The sequence below is a fragment of the Nothoprocta perdicaria genome, unplaced genomic scaffold (genome assembly GCF_003342845.1).
Source record: "Nothoprocta perdicaria isolate Ctin4 unplaced genomic scaffold, notPer1 scaffold_67, whole genome shotgun sequence".
Taxonomy (NCBI): domain Eukaryota; kingdom Metazoa; phylum Chordata; class Aves; order Tinamiformes; family Tinamidae; genus Nothoprocta; species Nothoprocta perdicaria.
Window position 1 is genome coordinate 452,551 of NW_020455943.1, and position 17,954 is coordinate 470,504.

Here is a 17,954-nt window from a genome sequence, read left to right on the forward strand (position 1 = left end):
GAGGAATAGCTGATAGTCCTGAGGGCTGCATTGCCATCCAGAGGGACCTGGACAACTGGGTGGAGAGAAGCCTCATGAAGTTCAAAAAGGACAAGTGCAAGGTCCTGCACTTGGGGAAGAAAAATCCCAGACACCAGTACAGGCTGGGGCCTGACCTTCTGGAGAGCAGCCCTGCAGAGAAGAACCTGGGCGTCGTGGTGGATGACAAGTTGACCATGAGGCAGCAGTGTGTCCTGGTGACCAAGAAGGCCAATGGGATCCTGGGGTGCATTAAGAAGAGTGTCTCCAGTAGGTTGAGAGAAGTGATCATCCCCCTATACACAGCCCTGATAAGGCCACATCTGGAGTACTGTGCCCTGTTCTGGGCTTCCCAGTACAAGAAAAATGTGGAGGTGGTGGAGAGAGTCCAGCGCAGGGCTATGAGGATGATCAGGGGCCTGGAACATCTGCCCTATGAGCAAAGGCTGAGGGAGCTGGGCCTGTTCAGCCTGGAGAAGAGGAGGCTGAGGGGAGATCTGATAAGTGTCTATAAATACCTCAAAGGAGGAAGTGAGGAGCATGGGCCTGGCCTCTTTTCAGTGGTGGCCACTGATAGAACTAGCAGAAATGATCTCAAACTGATTCACCGCAAGTTCCACAGCAACTCAAACAAATTTCTTGACAGTGAAGGTGACAAAGCCCTAGAAGACGCTGTCAAGGGAGGTTGTCTAATGCCCTTCTCTAGAGATCTTCAAAACCCACTTGGGAATCTTCAAAACCCATGCAATCCTGAGACACATGCTCTAGGTGATGGTGCATGTGCAGGAGGGTTGGACTTAATGACCTCTAGAGGTCCATTCCAACTGTAAGGATTCTGTGATTCTATGATACTATAGTTATGATACCAATACACAACCCCATCCCAAAACTAACTCACTTCCAAGGAATGACCACTGCTCATTGAACCTGCTCTCTGGCATTTCAGTTAACTCGAGAGACTTTATAAAACAATCAGTAATGAAAGTATGTACGACTGCAGTCACTGAAGCCTAAGTGTAAAAGAAAATACACAAAAGGTGAACTGAGGAGGCATATATTAGGGAGGAAGGAGGAAGAAGAAAGAGGGAAGAAAGTAGAAGGAAGAAGGGAAAGTGAAGAGCGAAAACTCCATCCTAACTTCTGATCAGTTGATGGACTGAACTCTTTTCCCACCCTCCGGTTCAGATGCCACCTGAGGACACTAATTGAGATTGAGAGCCCTCTCTCATTCTCTAGGGTGAGTGGTGATTGTGCATTTGTACACTAGGCACTAGTTAACAACCCCACACAGCAAATTTCCTGACATCCGGACATCTGAAACCTGCTATGTAAATGTTGCATTTGAATAAATTGTGTTATTCGTGAACTTGACTACTTGTTTTGAAGGTGATCGGACCTACAGTTGACAGGTTCTTTGTGAATCTGGTACTGGCAGAGTCAGGTTACCTATAGTTACCTCAGTATTTGGTGTTCCTGTTAAGACGTGTCCAGCTGCTCCCAGTCGCTCTAACCTTTGATGATCGACTGGAACGCAAGTGGATTTATCTCTTACCAAATTTGCCTCCCCCATCAAACTGCAACACTGGGCTGTTCTGGGTTAACCTGTGTGTGCAGGATAAACATATCTTATTTTTATTGTGGACTGTAATGCTGAATCTTATGTATATCATGTTTATAGTATTGAGATATGTTATTTATAACAATCAACCATTCCTGGAAATCATTGAGAAAATTCAGATGGTGCTTCAGATGTTTTATTTCCATCTCTAAATGAAGAGAACCTATTTGCTGAAATGCATGAGGAAATCTGGGATACTGTCCCTGAAATATTAAAGAATGCAGTGTGATTCAGAAGCATGTACCATAGTGATACAATTAATAAATATGCAAATTGAGTTGTTCTGCCTGTTTAGTGTGCATATCCCTGTGATAACAACAGTAGCTATTATACTTATTCCCAAGTACAGGTCTTACAACATGCACAAATAGATGTTGAGAAACAAATAGATGTCCTGCACTGTTCCACTCCAATTTCACAATTTAAAGAAAAAAAAGAAAAAAAAAAGAGAGAGAGATTTGGAACTCCCACCGATATCTATAATAATAATAATAATAAATAATATATCTCCTTCAAACATACTTTATTTAAATGTAATAGGAAAGAGAATCCTAATACATAATATATGTATATACAGAGAGACAAAAAGCAAGAGATATTGTGCAAATACAGAAAAGATTATCTCTCTTAGACTGTATTGATAGGTGGCAGTACTAAACGCTGGATTCATATTTCTAGAAAAGCACAACATAAGCTGCATTGCCCTTGCTACATTAATTCTTCGTTTGAAGAAGTGCACTTGCTTTGGAATAAAAGGTCTTATTTGGTTAAAAAAGAATTGAGAATGAGTGAGAATCTTACCCAGAGCTATCAGATTATCCATTTTCTGCACAGGATGGAATACTGTCTAGATGAATCAAAACAATTGATCAACCAAACCTAAGCTCAGATAAACATGATCTCTTTTTGAAAGTTTTCAAAGGCATATTACTTTTCCTTGATTAAGCAGGAAACAGGCACTCCTGCACAAGCCATCTAAAGCTGTTGGTAAAATACCTAAGCCAGAATAAAAGGATTTTTTTCTTTGACGTCTTTTTGACTTGGACAGTTAGTTTCAGACACTGCTTCGGCAAATATTTCCAACTTGCAAGCACAAGTTACATTCTTTGACTGTAGGGGCATGACATTATTAACTGTACTGAAATCTGCACACAAAGCATGTATCTCACCATTCTTTTGTTTCACCAGGCTGTACTTTTTTCCTAATATAGTCTCCATTCCATCCTCAAAGCAAAACCCTAGGGAAAAAGAAATCATGTCACCAAGTGCAAAAAAAAAAAAAAAAAAAAAAAAAAAAAAAAAAAAAAAAAAAAAAAAAAAACTTTGCGTTTGACCAGCCACCTCCATTTTATATGGTCCACTGTTGATTACAACTGTTCTGTGACATGACAGGCAGAGAAGCATGTTCAAACCAAGTGGAATTCAAACTGGTTTGGAAAAGAATAGAATAAAATCTGTAAATCTCTCCTAGAAAATGCTTGTTAAACAATGCAGATGAAACATATGATTACAACATACACTTCTGGAAGAAAACACTATTGAAGCAGAAGCTGTGCTATTGAAAGGGTTTGAGGACCATGAAGTGGAGCCAGAAGTATGCATAAGGAAGTCAGGCTTCTGTGTACTTTGTCAAGCTGAGATGCAAATAATATAAATATTTCAATCAAGGTTTTGGAGAAAAGATGTTACTCTCCTGCATTAGTTAAGCTGGAAATCTCTGAGCTGTGTCACCCCAAACAAAAGAGACCATAACAGCTTCTGCTATTTTTTGTTTGTTTGTTAGTTGTTTTCCTTGTTTTTGTGAATGAGCTTTCAAATGTAGTGGGTCTCTACTGGCTACTTTTACCCTAATACACAGAACATGCCTGAGAATTTTCTGTGCAACAGGACCAGCTGGCATAAAACAGAACACATCTATGCAAGTCTGCCAAAGCTTATGCAGCCTTCCAAAGCAGGGATGGCAAAGCTGCCCTTGGAGAATGCTTCCCAGGACCTTCTAATTGCTGAGTCATGCTCAGGGTGAAACTAGGAGAGTGTTGCTTGGCCTGGGTCCAATGCATGTATGAGATCCCTCTCAATGTTTACTGGTGCAGATTTCTAGGTCCTAGTGCCTGATAATGTCCCTTAACACTGTTCAGTTTCTTGACTCTCACAGCACTGTGCTTTTCCACTGTGCTGAGGGCAACTTTCCTCTGGAAAAAGACAGAGCTATTTCTGTATGCTTACCTGAGAACTTACTCCCTGCTATGCTGAGTTAAGACTGGAGTTCGTGCAAGCCAGCATTTCTCTAGCAAAAGGCTTCTGCCTGATTCTGAGTGTGGAGGATGACTTTTTTTGTCTACATTGCAAAATTAATTTAGTTGAAATTTCATTTTCAAGTGACAACACTTCCAGCTGTTTTGTTTGGCTATATGTTTACCATTAATTTCTAAATTTTAATTTAATAAAATATGTGCAATCATTTGTGGGTGTGATTTTATATCCACAAAAATAAAGGGTCTAAATTATGTAACCATTCTCACTTTGTCATAAGACAAGCTTGTGCTAGTCCGTAGATGTTGCTTCTATGTAAACATGACACACTAAAACAAGTCCCTCCTTATCTAAATCCACACACATCTGGTTTCCACTCAAAAACCTAGTTGCAGTACTTTGTTTCTGTCTTAACTGCATAAATTCACAACCAAGTGAGACATAACACCATGTAATTATCTGGTTTAACATCACACATAAAAATGTTTACAAAAGTAATACATACAAATAAGGGAAAAACAGACAGGAAAGAGACATCACTTACTCTAACTTCTAAAAACAACTGTAGCACTTTTTTTGTGAGATCATCATAAAATATATGTATATATAAATATAAATAGCATATACAACCAAGCTTCTTTTTGAATTTCTTTTAGCCAGTATGCCAAGCAGCTTGAACTTTTAGAACTTTAACAGCTTTAACTTATTATTAGTAAAATAATATCAGTTGATGATGCTTCCAATCAGTTTTAGAGCTGATATTTTATTTCTTATACGATGGATAACTTTTCAGATTATATATATAGATAAAGGAAAAAATACAAATAAACTTATTTTCTTTATAAACATAATTGTTTCCAAAGAGAATGATTTCCGTGAGTCATCAGTGGAACTTTGGTGCTCATGCCAGAATTATTCAGCTTGAGACTGGCTCCTAAGGAATTATTTTTTTTTCCATTAAAGAGGTGATGCAAAATGTTTTTTAAACTATCAATTTGGAATAATGAAATGGAACTTTGGAGTCACTTCATAATGCGACTCTGTAAGCCTTGTCTAATAAATCTTCCTCTCTAATTCCAAGTGGTCAATTAGGCAAGAGTGACAGCTGCTGGGTTGGCAGATGCCAAGGTCAAACTAGGGACAAAAACTCTTCAGTTTAAAAAATATGTTTTAATTAATCTTTTTTTGATAGAGTAGCAGAAAAGATAAACAAATCACCTTGAAGTGGTAAACTGTGTATTCTTTTCCACTTTAATTTCTGTGTCTAGGGATCCAGAAGATTAGACATAACACCCTCATGTCATATAGCTCCTCATTTGATTTGAAAGGTGCAAATAGTATACCATATATGTATTAGAGAAACATTTTCATTTTAAGATTTGGAATAAGTTGTAGAAGAAGCAATAGATATAGAGAGGATGAAGGAATGGATAGTTCTAGAGAGAAGATGAAAGTGCTATTGAAAACGAGGTCCATTAACGTCCCCAATATATTCATTCTTAATATAACCAGGACGAGTTTCTCTGAAAAAAAATTACCTGAGGGAAAAAGGTTAATTTTTTTGATCGCTTTACAATTTTTGCCAGTCCTTTGACAGAATAAATAAAGAAAGATTGGAAAGACATTGGAAGAGAAGAATGTTTTGGTTTTGAGCTTTGAGTTGAACAATATCCCTGGGGGCAGTGTACCACATCTTCACTTCTCTGATGATTGATTCCCACCCCAGTTTAGAGCTGAGTCTCAGAAAAAAAGGCTTCTGCTCCTCTGCCAGGTTGCTGGCAAGACATGCTGGAAGTGGTCCCTGCTAGAGACTTTCCTGTCTGTGCTCTGCTGGCTGCATCTGTATTAGTAAATGAAAAGATCAGAAAGCCTTTTTCCAGTCCCGGGAGCAATACCACATCTATCTTTACATTCTTGACTCCTAAAAATGGCTAGACAGGTCCAGTCTGCATTTTGGGAATGTCCCTAGACAAATCTATTCCCTGTATCGTGATTGAGAACCATGGGCCAATGCAGTGCCAGGGACGGCATTTGTGGTATCTCTATGATCAGTCTAGACTGTGCCTTGCTTTGACCTCTAGTAGAGATCTGATTATTAGGAATACACTGAAAAATACACCTTCTATGAAGGAATATCTAGCTGGATAGTTGAGGGCAGAGCGGTAGATGTGGTCTATCTGGATTTGAGCAAGGTTTTTGACACTGTCCCTCACAGCATCCTCCTGGGCAAGCTCCAAAGGTGTGGGATAGATGTGTGGACRGGRAGGTRGATTAGGAATTGGCTCRVTGGCAGGGTGCAGAGAGTGGTTGTCAATGGTGCGGAGTCCAGCTGGAGGCCTGTACTTAGTGGTGTCCCHCAGGGGTCAGTTCTCGGTCCGGTCCTGTTCAACTTATTCATTAACGACCTGGATGAAGGGCTGGAGTGCTCCCTCAGCAAGTTTGCCGATGATAACAAACTGGGTGGAGAAGCTGATAACCCTGAGGGCTACGCTGCCATCCAGAGGGACCTGGACAGACTGGAGGACTGGGCGGTGAGAAACCTCATGAGGTTCAACAGGGGCAAGTGCAGGGTCCTGCACTTGGGGAGGAATAACCCTGGACACCAGTACAGATTAGGCGTGGACCTGCTGGAGAGCAGCCCCGCAGACAGGGACCTGGGTGTCACGGTGGACGACAAGTTGACCATGAGGCAGCAGTGTGCCCTGGTGGCCAAGAAGGCCAACGGGATCCTGGGGTGCATTAAGAAGAGCCATTAAGAAGTCTCCAGCAGGTCGAGGGAAGTGATCATCCCCCTCTACTCAGCCCTGGTGAGGCCACATCTGGAGTACTGCGTCCAGTTCTGGGCTCCCCAGTACAAGAGGGATGTGGAGCTGCTGGAGAGAGTCCAGCGCAGGGCTACCAGGATGATCAGAGGCCTGGAACATCTGCCCTATGAGCAAAGGCTGAGAGAGCTGGGCCTGTTGAGCCTGGAGAAGAGGAGGCTGAGGGGGGGACCTGATCAGCGTGTATAAATACCTCAAGGGAGGGAGGGAGGAGGAGGGGGCCGGCCTCTTTTCAGTGGTGGACAGTGATAGGACTAGAGGAAATGGCTTCAAACTGAAGCATCGCAAGTTCCACAGGAACTTAAGGAAGAATTTCTTCACTGTGCGGGTGACAAAGCACTGGAACAGGCTGCCCAGAGAGGTTGTGGAGTCTCCTTCTCTGGAGATCTTTAAAACCCGCTTGGATGCAGCCCTGTGCCACGTGCTCTAGGTGACCCTGCATGAGCAGAGGGGTTGGACTCGATGACCTCTGAGGTCCCTTCCAACCTTGGGCATTCTATGATTCTATTCTATGAAAATGTCATTAGACAGAATGGTCAGCTCTAAAGCAGAATTGAAGGACCTCTTTCTTGCTCAGAGCTGCTTAGGACTTGCAAGTCATCATCAAGGCTGAGAGAGCTGGGCCTGTTCAGCCTGGAGAAGAGAAGGCTGAGGGGGGACCTGATCACCGTGTATAAATACCTCAAGGGAGGCAGTGAGGAGGAGGGGACCGGCCTCTTTTCAGTGATGGGCAGGGATAGGACTAGAGGGAACGGCCACAAGCTGAGGCACCAAAAGTTCCACAGGAACTTAAGGAAACACTTCTTGACAGTGAGGGTGGCAGAGCTCTGGAACAGGCTGCCCAGGGAGGTTGTGGAGTCTCCTTCTCTGGAGATCTTTAAAACTCGCTTGGATGCAGCCCTGTTCCACGTGCTCCAGGTGACCCTGCGTGAGCAGGTGGGTTGGACTAGATGACCTCTGATGTCCCTTCCAACCTTAAGCATTCTATGATTCAAAATACAGTTTGTTTTCCCCCTCAAAAGAATATGAAGGGGAAAAATATCTCTTAGCTTTGAAACTGAATCAAGTGAAATTGCATTGCAGGCTGTATTCCTGTATTTGGTCTAAATAACTTAGCAGTTAAGAAAAAAAAAAAAGAAATTATCAAGTTTAAGATGTACTCTCCCATCGCAGGCATCATTTTAGTATTTTGGGGCAGTTTCCTATCACCCTGAAAGACTCCATTCCTGAAGTCACAATCAAATCTTAGCTTTTCTAAAAACTTCTCATTTTCCAATTGTCTATTTCTGGATACAAGCATCAAGTACATTCAGTTAATTGAACTCTCCAAACAGAAATACATGTATATATATATATATGTATATGTATCTATATTGCATTTTGTGTCTTTTCCAATGAGGATTCTCTATAGATGTTACCAGAAGCCAAACATACTAAAAGCAGATTTAACACTGTCTTACCTTGATATCTAGCTCACAGAAGTAAAATATTGTTAAAAAACAAACAAACAAAAACTTCTGATAGCTTCATAATAACACATCAATAAATATTGATCAAGGACGTATAATACATCTCCTGGGACTTTAGGATTAATTAATCATTTTGCTAAGTATTTCATATATCTTTATGCATGTCTTCTATGTTCATAACATAAATGTAAGAGGATAATAACAGACCATGAGTCAAACCAAAGATTCTTTCAATAGTTTTATGTCCAATTACTATCTTTTTTGACAGTACTGAATGCCTGGAGAAGAATTTAAGAGGAAGGGAAGAAAGCAGTGATATTTTCTCCAAATAGTTTTGCAGGCTATTCAGATTTGTGCTTTGGACAATTTCTGGTGGATTATTTTTTATTTAATAAGCTTCCTATGTAACAATTTATTTATATATATATATATAGATGAATTATATTAGGAACAGAAAACATAATTCAATCCATTAAAATAATATTTAAAATTATTATTTTTAAAAAGTATTCTTTTAAAAATATTTTAAAATACTAAAAAATAGTAAATACTAAGTTTAAAAATACATAAAAGTATTATCTTTTCTATTAAAAAAATAAAAATAAAAGATTTTGAAAAATTGAGTGAAGTGCAGAGAAGGATCACAAAAGAATTTTTTTTCAGATTTTTCCACATAATTCCTGGTAGTATGGACCTTAGAGAGATCTATAAAGCTGCATGGCTAAAATAAATGTGAAATACGAAAAATGAAAAGTGAAATGCGGAAAGAGATGTTTTTTAAGTTTATCCGATTAATGACCATTCAGAGTAAAAACAAAGATAAGACACAGGAAAAAATATTAAGCCACACCTAGATGCACAGATTCTAACATAGAGAAAATAAAGGACACAACACAAAGTCCAGAGCTTTCAGGTCAGTTACTTGCTGGCCATTGAAGGAACTCCTCAAAGCCAGAGGAAGTTTTAGACATGATTGTGTATCTGATAAGAATAGGATTGTCATGGGAATTTGAGGAAAGAGCAAACTGAATATTATGTTCAATAGGGAAAAGGTCAGCTGATGTGTTTATGATCTTTACTCACAATTTTTTAGCCAGGGAAAGACTAAAAAATATTATTTTGTTAAAAAAAACACCTCATTGATGATGCAATTTTGTTCAGTCATTTTTATAGCTTCTTTTTTAGAGCAATTCTTGCACTTAAGGCACTAACATTCAAACAGAAAGTCCCTTTTTTTTGCCTTTTTTTTTGTTCTAAGTATTTTTTTTAATATCACTGTTAGTTGATGCCAGTGCAAGCGAGGAGAATCTTCAGCAGCAATTTTTTTTTCCTTTAAGTATAGTTTTAATTCTAAGACACAATCTCTAAAATGATGGACTGTTTAGATAAGCAGTTCAGATTCTTTTTTTTTTTTTTTTTTTTTTTTAATTTAGCACATTTCCTTGGTTTCTATTTTTGTTTTCTTTTATTATTTCAAGACAATTACAATTTCTGAAATTAAACATTTCAGAAATGTCAAAGCACTTCTATAGTTTTACAAAGCTTGACATTTTCAGAAGAGAGATTTTGATGCTATCTGAGGCTTGTGTTACAGACAAATATAGCCATGAATTCCTGGTCTAATTTGAAGCTGCATAAATAATTTCTATGCTGCTGTAGTTAAAATTTGATTTTTTTCTCCACTCACAGTCATTAGTAATACTTGTAGAGCCTACGTAATGATATTTTGATGTGTGAATGAAATCATGGACTACAAATATAACTCCAAAATCAGTAGGCAGGCATTAATATTTATTTTAGTGAAATCTTAAATTTGACTTTGTTACCTTCTAGATTATCATAGAACTACCATGATTTTCCACAAATAAATGAAATCAGGTGATTATAATTTAAAATATACCTAAACAAACATATATGTAAGGCATAAAAATGAAATAAGACTAGTAAAAGAAGAGATTACCTTTACAGATGACTAACCACTCAGACAGATTGCTGAACCACCATGATCAAAGGAATAAGCTGCAATCAAGTATTTAGATTGTATTTCAGTTTATAAACCTTAGGCTACTAAAGAACTTGATTAATAACACGTATAGCAGGTTCTGTAATAATAGTCCAAAGAATTATTCAGCTTATTATTCAGCTCTGTTAGATCTTCAAAATATGCTAATGCCTGTCTTCTTTACTCCTTTAATAATGAAGGTTTGATTCTATTTTTTTAATGCAAATTGTACTTTTTAAATTATTGTCATTTAGCCTTTTTGGCCTTCATCATATTTTAATGTATATGATTCATTTTCTTTTAAAAATAGCTCATTTTTATAACTAGGAGATGAACAAAAGTGAAAATGTCTAACGGCTCTCTTTAAAATATTGCTGCACTTCAATTTTTCTTCAGCTTTCAGGGTCATTGAATGTTTATACTTCTGAGCACTATGTCTAAATATTATCTTGACAAGTTTATTTTCACATTTATCAAAGTACATGGAAGTTTGGTAGAGAAGATCACTCTGGCTTCATCTGTTGTCGTAGGCTTATTACATAAATTAAGACACTCCAAGGAAGGGAAAATTCATGTCCATTCAAAATATTCTTACTGTCACATTATTGTCATGCACATGCTGCTTTTTTTTTTTTTTTTTTTTTAAAGTACTTTAAAGATCTTTTAGCACCATTAGCTCTTTTTGTTCTTTAACAACATTTTTGCAATATCAATAGCTCCATTAGCTATAAGCATTTTTGTTTAATCAGAAAATAAGACATTTTTTATTGGTCTCAGATCAACAGCATTTTCAGGCTATCCATTAAGTTTAATGTAAAATTTGTGACTTTATGTGCCTTTCTCTAAGAATTATCTCTATCTGCTGATTACTGTAGGAATTCTCTGTTAAAAGATCAGTCGTATAATATAGAACCATCAGAGCAGGCAAAAATCTGCTGAGACGGCTGATAAGAGAAATATACTGTGAACATATAAACTCTAGCATTGAAGCCAGGTGTTTAGAGGAAACACTTTGCATGTCAATGATTTTAAGAAAATGACAGACTAAGAATAAGAAAGACTGGTTTTGCTGAAATCTTGAAAAAAAAGTCAGTGTTATATGTTTATCCATTGTTTCAACACCTTTAAAAGCTTTATATAAACATTGTATAACCAAAATCTTTCCAACACCATCACATTGGTCAGTAATTTAAATATTTTAGAATTTGAAATATGATGTTGGATTCTAAAAGCATATTCAAGCTGTTTGTATCTTTTGGTCCCAAGAGAGTTGTTCACATCATGACAGTGTGCTGCAAGAATCAGAAAATGTGCAATTTTTTTACCATCATGATATGTGCTCCACATAATTGGGACATGCTTAATTGGAATGTTCCCAAAGGAAGTGTAATGATGCTTAATTAGAGTAGTTATGACATCAGATGAAAGATGCTTTGTAATTAAAACATAGAACTATGTAAATCACTTAATCTCTCACTCTTCCTCTCTCATTCCTCCCTCTCTTGCTACTTCTCATACTCTATCAGATATATTTATGTATCTATAAAATGAACGGAATACTCCTCAATCTATAGAAAGTGAGATTATTGCTTGCAAGGCACATGTCTTCAAATATATTTCACTGCAATACATATTCCTGCACAGCAGAATGGAGCATAGAGAAGGAGTGACAAAAACAGGAGAAAAACATTCTGTTAATTTATATTTCTCTCCTCTACAAAACTTTGGACCACGTGGATGGGATTGATGGGATGTGCAAGAAATGGTATAAGGTATTTCATAACTTATTTTCCTAATAAATAGGATTGTTTCTGCCATACCATATATCTCAAAATTACTTCTTCAGGGCCAAGGCCCAAACTTTTGTTGCAGCTAATTCCATCTAGAAATATTCTGAAAAATTTATAATAACAAATAGAGTAAAAGAGTAGTGAGTATATGACTGTGTTTTCTTTTATGATTTAAATATTTTCAACAGAGCCCTTTTCTGAGAAAATCAATAGTGAAAAGACAATGAGGAAACAAGTACAAGCAAGAAATATAAGGTCCTGCTCAATAATACAAGCAGAGATATCCTGATTCTGCAAAAGGCAGACTATCCTGCATCACAATGCCTGTTGAGCTGTGAATTTTACAAAAGTTTGAAATATCGACATCTATGAGAGTCTTAGACTCAATTGTTCTCTCACAGCTGAAAGCCATCAGTGTTATATAGCTTTTGGGAAAGGCAAGAACATAAATATATTCTTCTAATTATTTTGCTAAATAATCATAGTAATATCTTGCTATTCAGGGAAATAAAAACTTTCCTCCCTACATGAAAACTCAATAATATTAGAACTGTTTCCTAGTTCTTGGAAGAAATAGAGAACCATTATCTCTCAGAAAAAAATAAAGTTATGAAAGAAAGTTATAGGAGAAAGCTCCTTCTTGTCCCTATTTTCTAAGTAGCTTGTTGAGCTTTTAAGCCATTTTCTCTACATTAAATTCTGCACACTCTTAGTCTGGCTGGATCTGAAGGCAATTTAGAGTTAACATATTTTACCCAAAACACTCTTGTCAGTATGTGCTACTCATTACAGACTCATTCTCCTAGCACTGCTGGTAGCCTTAGGACGGCAAAGCATAGCCTTTCATAATTGTCTCTTTATAGCTGGGTGGAAAGTCATTTTCTCATGAGGTAATTTATGGGCAGTGGCAGGCTCCCCTTGTCCCTGCTTTGAGCAACCATGCCAACAGCAATACGTCAATCCTTGCGTAACAATCCCTATGGTCGGAACGTGCTTGAGCTGAAAGCATTGCAAGAGCAAAGCTTCACTGCCAAAACATTATCATGTTGCTTCAACAGACTCTCTCCTGTGAAAAAATCAGTCTCCAGGGTATATTTGTCAGTGGGGAAGGGGAAATGGTATTGGGAGATGTGTGTAGTTGTTCGAATAATTTCACGTATCTGTGGAAGCAAGCAATGCAACTGGGCACTCAGCAAAGATGTCTTTTTGGCTGGAAGTTTTATTTTGGTTCACAAGGGGGTGGGGGAAATTTGTAAATAAATATATCTGCAGTCTATTTCTAGTACAACCCAGTGAACTTATTGTGGGAAATAAGGTTAAATATTTCTTAGAGATGAATCTTCTTTAAGACATGTTTTCAGTAAATTATGAACCTTTTCAAAGAATAGTGAATCATAATAGTATTTTCTGATCTATAGTCTACCCAGTAGACTCCATGAGCATACTTAGCTCATCAGACACCAGGACCTTACCTTTCTTTCGGTACACATTGCAGAGTCATGTTATGCTGTCTCTTCATTCATATGTAGCACAGAAGCAGTGAATGCTTTCATCTGAATCATGTTCAAAGAGAGGCAGCCTATTCCAGAACTGGAGACAGGGCCACTTTGAGATGCAGTAGTACTGTAAAACATTGCCAATTCCTGCTCTGTGCAATTAAAGGTTTAAGCGTGTGGATCTTATTGGTTCTTGCCATTCTGTCTCCGTGATTACTGCTTGAAAATGTTCTCTACTGTCTTGTTCTTCTGAAATCATTACAATTAGATAGGTTTTGTCTGGTGCACATTGCCAGTGCAAATTAAAATGTGTGATTAACCAATTGTCTGAGATTACAAAAATTTATTGATCATCACAAGATTTCGGAATAAAGCACCTTTCTGTTCAGACTGTCTGATCATCACTAATGCAGAGAACGCAGGTTGACTGTACCCATCAGAAGCAGTCACAAGGACAATTTTGTTTCTGAGATACTGATGAAAAGGTACAGGCACAAGTTGAAAAATGGGAGGTGACAGCAAGATCTGAATGAGCCAGGCTTTGGATGATGCTCTTTGCCAGGCTGCAGTAATCCTGTATTTTGTTCAGAGGCCAAAGCTTGTGTCATTCGTGAATGATGATATTGCCATGCAGTATTTCTCTGTGGCAGTTTGTAACCTCTAGCATTGATAAGAGTTACTGAGTTACTGCAGGCAAAAAAAGTAGTAATAAATATGAATTTTAAGAAATAGCAAACTGCATAATGACATTGCTGTTATAATCTCATGAAAATCTAGTAGAAAAGAATTGTGTGTTTTAGAGTCTCAGATTTAAAAACCACGTGAAATGAATGCCTTTTTGTCTCTTTATATGTATTTGTAATCAATACTGATTATTTGTAAAGAATTGTTTAATTTCAACATTCTATACAAGGAGGAACTAGTTAATATAACATGATGAAAGGACCATAGATTTTTTCCAATTCTTATGAATGATTCTGGGAGGGCATATCATCCCGGTTCTCAGCTGATATGTGTGGCACTATGTTTATGTGGACATGTAAATGTCCATACAAATGAATTCATTTGTCTGTATTAAAAAATCCATCCTTGCTGAGAAACTGAGAAACTGGAAAGCCTATCTGTGGTTATTCTACCAGGAATTTCCACACAAGGAAATTCTCCAGGATAGGGAATATATCCAGCATTGCTCTAAATGTCTGAGGTGAGCTTATGGGAGATAAAGTACTTTCAAGTATTTTTTGTGAGGAGAAGACAGTGATAAAAGTGATAAAAGTCCAATTATATTCAAATAAAATAAAACAAAATGGCTAATATTCTTCCACAAATGCTGGTTCAGGGATTCCAGTGAAAACAAGGTCTTACTTCTGATTTGATTTTCTATCTAGTCTGTCCTGCTTGGTGGTCCCACAGGTTTCGGGTACTGATCTAAATCTTTAAAGAGAGAAACACTTAAGAAGGGTGTCCTGAGACAGAAGGTTCTGCAGATCAACATCTGGCCAGGATCTGTACACAGATGTAGCCTGATTTTCTTTGCCCTGCAGACATCTGTATCTGTAGTACTAAATACAGAGTAATACTATGCTATTATTACTTATATTCACATTATTAAAAAAAAAAAAGTTCATGAAGTTTACTAAATAATTGATCATGTAACTTTGGAGAGAGGTATTAAGAGAGGGGAAAAATAGATTGCACCTAAACACAAGTATTTTCTACTATGGGTAACAATATAGTTCTGATCCTTAGGAGTATGACTCACAAAGGTATGCTCCATCATTTATACTGTTAAGACAATGATATACATCACTAGAGAAAACAGTAAAGCACAGCTTTCTCTACTTGTCATTGTATGAGTTTTAGCTTATTTTTTGTTTTGTGATATCCAGGTGAAATAGCACAAGGGTTAGCTTTGTCACGGATACAAATCCATTGGGATTCAGTCATTTATAAATCTAGTAAATGGGAACAGCTTTGAGAAAAAGAATCAGTTTCCTGCTGTCAACATTTTGTGATCTTTCTACCAAGAGCAAAGCCTAAGTTGATACAATCTATTACTGTCGTAATGCAATCTCCATTCTCTAAAAGAAAAAAATGTTTTCACAAATTAGTTTGTACAATGTGTTTTCCTTAAAATACTTTTTCTGCCCTAAGATAGATTGGTAAAGGATAATATAGGACATGGATTTTTTATATTTCTTTCCTTTAATATTTTCTTCAGCACCCAGAAAGAGCAGAGCATGTGGCTGTGATGGAATATATTCATGCATCATCAAAGACTAATCTCATTCCCCCTCAGGTCAGCAGGCATGTCTTCAATGTGATCAACAGGAAATGAATCAGATACCATGTGCACTATAATGAAAAGCAAGAAAAATACACCATTAGAGAATGTTTGTATTTCCTTTTGAATTTATATTGCAGCTTTGTATGAGGATATGGCCTCCATTAAAAAGAAAAATAGGAAAAGAAGAAAAAAAACAGAAAGCAATAATTAGATGTAATATAACGATTTTCACAGGGAAAAAAAACAAAAAACAAACAAACAAACAAAACCCTAAGCTGATTACTAGCAATCTCTAAGAAGAGGAGCCCTTCCAGGCCTTTCCAGACCATATACAGAAAGAATGAGTGTTTGATCATCTCATATGGATATTGATAAAAAGGTTCTGTTCTGGACTACTGAGCATAGTCACCTCTGCAGTGTAAAGTCACAGTCACACTGTCAACATATTTGTAGCTCCAATTGAAAGGTCCAGTTCAGCTTTGACCACAACGTTTCCTGTTTCATGCCTTTTAGCCAATGTAGAAGTAATGAGCTGAGGTACTGACCTCAACTGAAAAACATAAGATATGTTTTTTAGAATGATTTTCAGTTAGAGTTATCTTTCTTCTTAGCCACATAAAAGCCTAGTACAGGAGAAATGGAAGCAGTTGGCAGTAGGAATAAAGGGAGAGTAGGGCTGATCAGAAACTTAGGCTATATCTAAAAGTGAATAAGAAATTATAGCTTGAATGTGCATCCATTTAACAGGGAAAATAGAAGAATGTAATCTTCAAGACAGTAGTATATTTTTACACAATTTATAATATTATGAAACTATCTTTTTCTCAGTGTTTTTCAGTGAACAACTAGTTCTTTCAACTGAAAAGGTGATTCAAAGTCTTTATATTTTTTTATGAGACAGAAAGTTAAAAGCCAAAAAAAGGCAGCAAAATATGACAGTACTAATTCAATGTTCTACCATATACATTTGGGGTCTACGGAATAAAATATTAGCCATGAATTAGGGACACATAGCTTCGTATCTCAGTTTCTTCACATACTTTCTATATACATTGGGAGATTCTCAGTTTGGGCAAGTTTCATTTCACTTGTCTTTGTTTGTTTGTTTGCTTGTTTAAAATTTAATCAGGACTTAGGTTCCCATATTAGTGAGCAGGTAGACGAAAATGTGTTGAGAGAGCTGATGAATTTGGCTGGCATTAGGGCATTATCATTGGAAGAAGTTCCCAATATTGACATAATAAGACAATTTCAAGCAAATTATTTTTAACTGAATGTCTTTCATGTTGCAGTTACAAACAAGTATATTTGCAAAAGTATGAAGCGTAGCAAGCTAAATCTCTTTAATATCTCTCTTGGAGTGGGGGGTTTCTGAATCTGTTTCTTCTTATGTATTGTTTATGAAGACCAAGCTAATAACTTGAATACACTGCAAAATATGACATGCTTTCTTTATGTGCCAAAGAAATTGCAGCTGATCAAAAAAACTAGTTATGTTTGTAAAAATAGCTATAGTGTACATTGTAAGGTGGTTAGAAATCATGGTTAAGTGGTATGCATAAGTTGTTCTAATCTCTCAGTGCTATTTATAGAAGAAAGTGTATACCTTAAATTGCATTCAAATATGTTTTGACCAAGCTTGTAAATTTCTATTTCAGTCATGAGAGTCGAAGATACATCAACTTTAAAATCAGTTGCACTATGCTCCAAACAATAGATTTACAAAATATTCATCATAATAAAAGTTGTGCAAATATTGCTGTAGATTCCTTTCACTTATACATGTTTTGCAGAAAGTCTCTTTTGTGACCTACAACATTTTGTATGAGTAGCAAATAATTCCCTCCTGCCAGCTGAGCTCATTGCTTTTTGCAGAGTCACAAAAGGATAAGCAAGAACAAAAGTCAGCTTATTATGCATGAGAAATTGGGCTGGAGGGAGCGTGAATTGTGTATTTTATTTTCTTACTGCTTTATGTCTTCAGTTTCAAGGGAGGAAAATGAAAAGAAGGGCCCAAAATGCAGAGGCAATTTGTCCACAATATTTTATGATCAACAGCAACAAAGGCAACATTTCAAACAGGTGCAGCCTGCTTGAACATCTCAACAGTCTATGGTTTAAGCACTACTATAAAATTGCTATGAAAGGAAATTATTTCATTTCTGTTTGTGTTAAAAAAAAAAAAAAAAACTCTAAAGA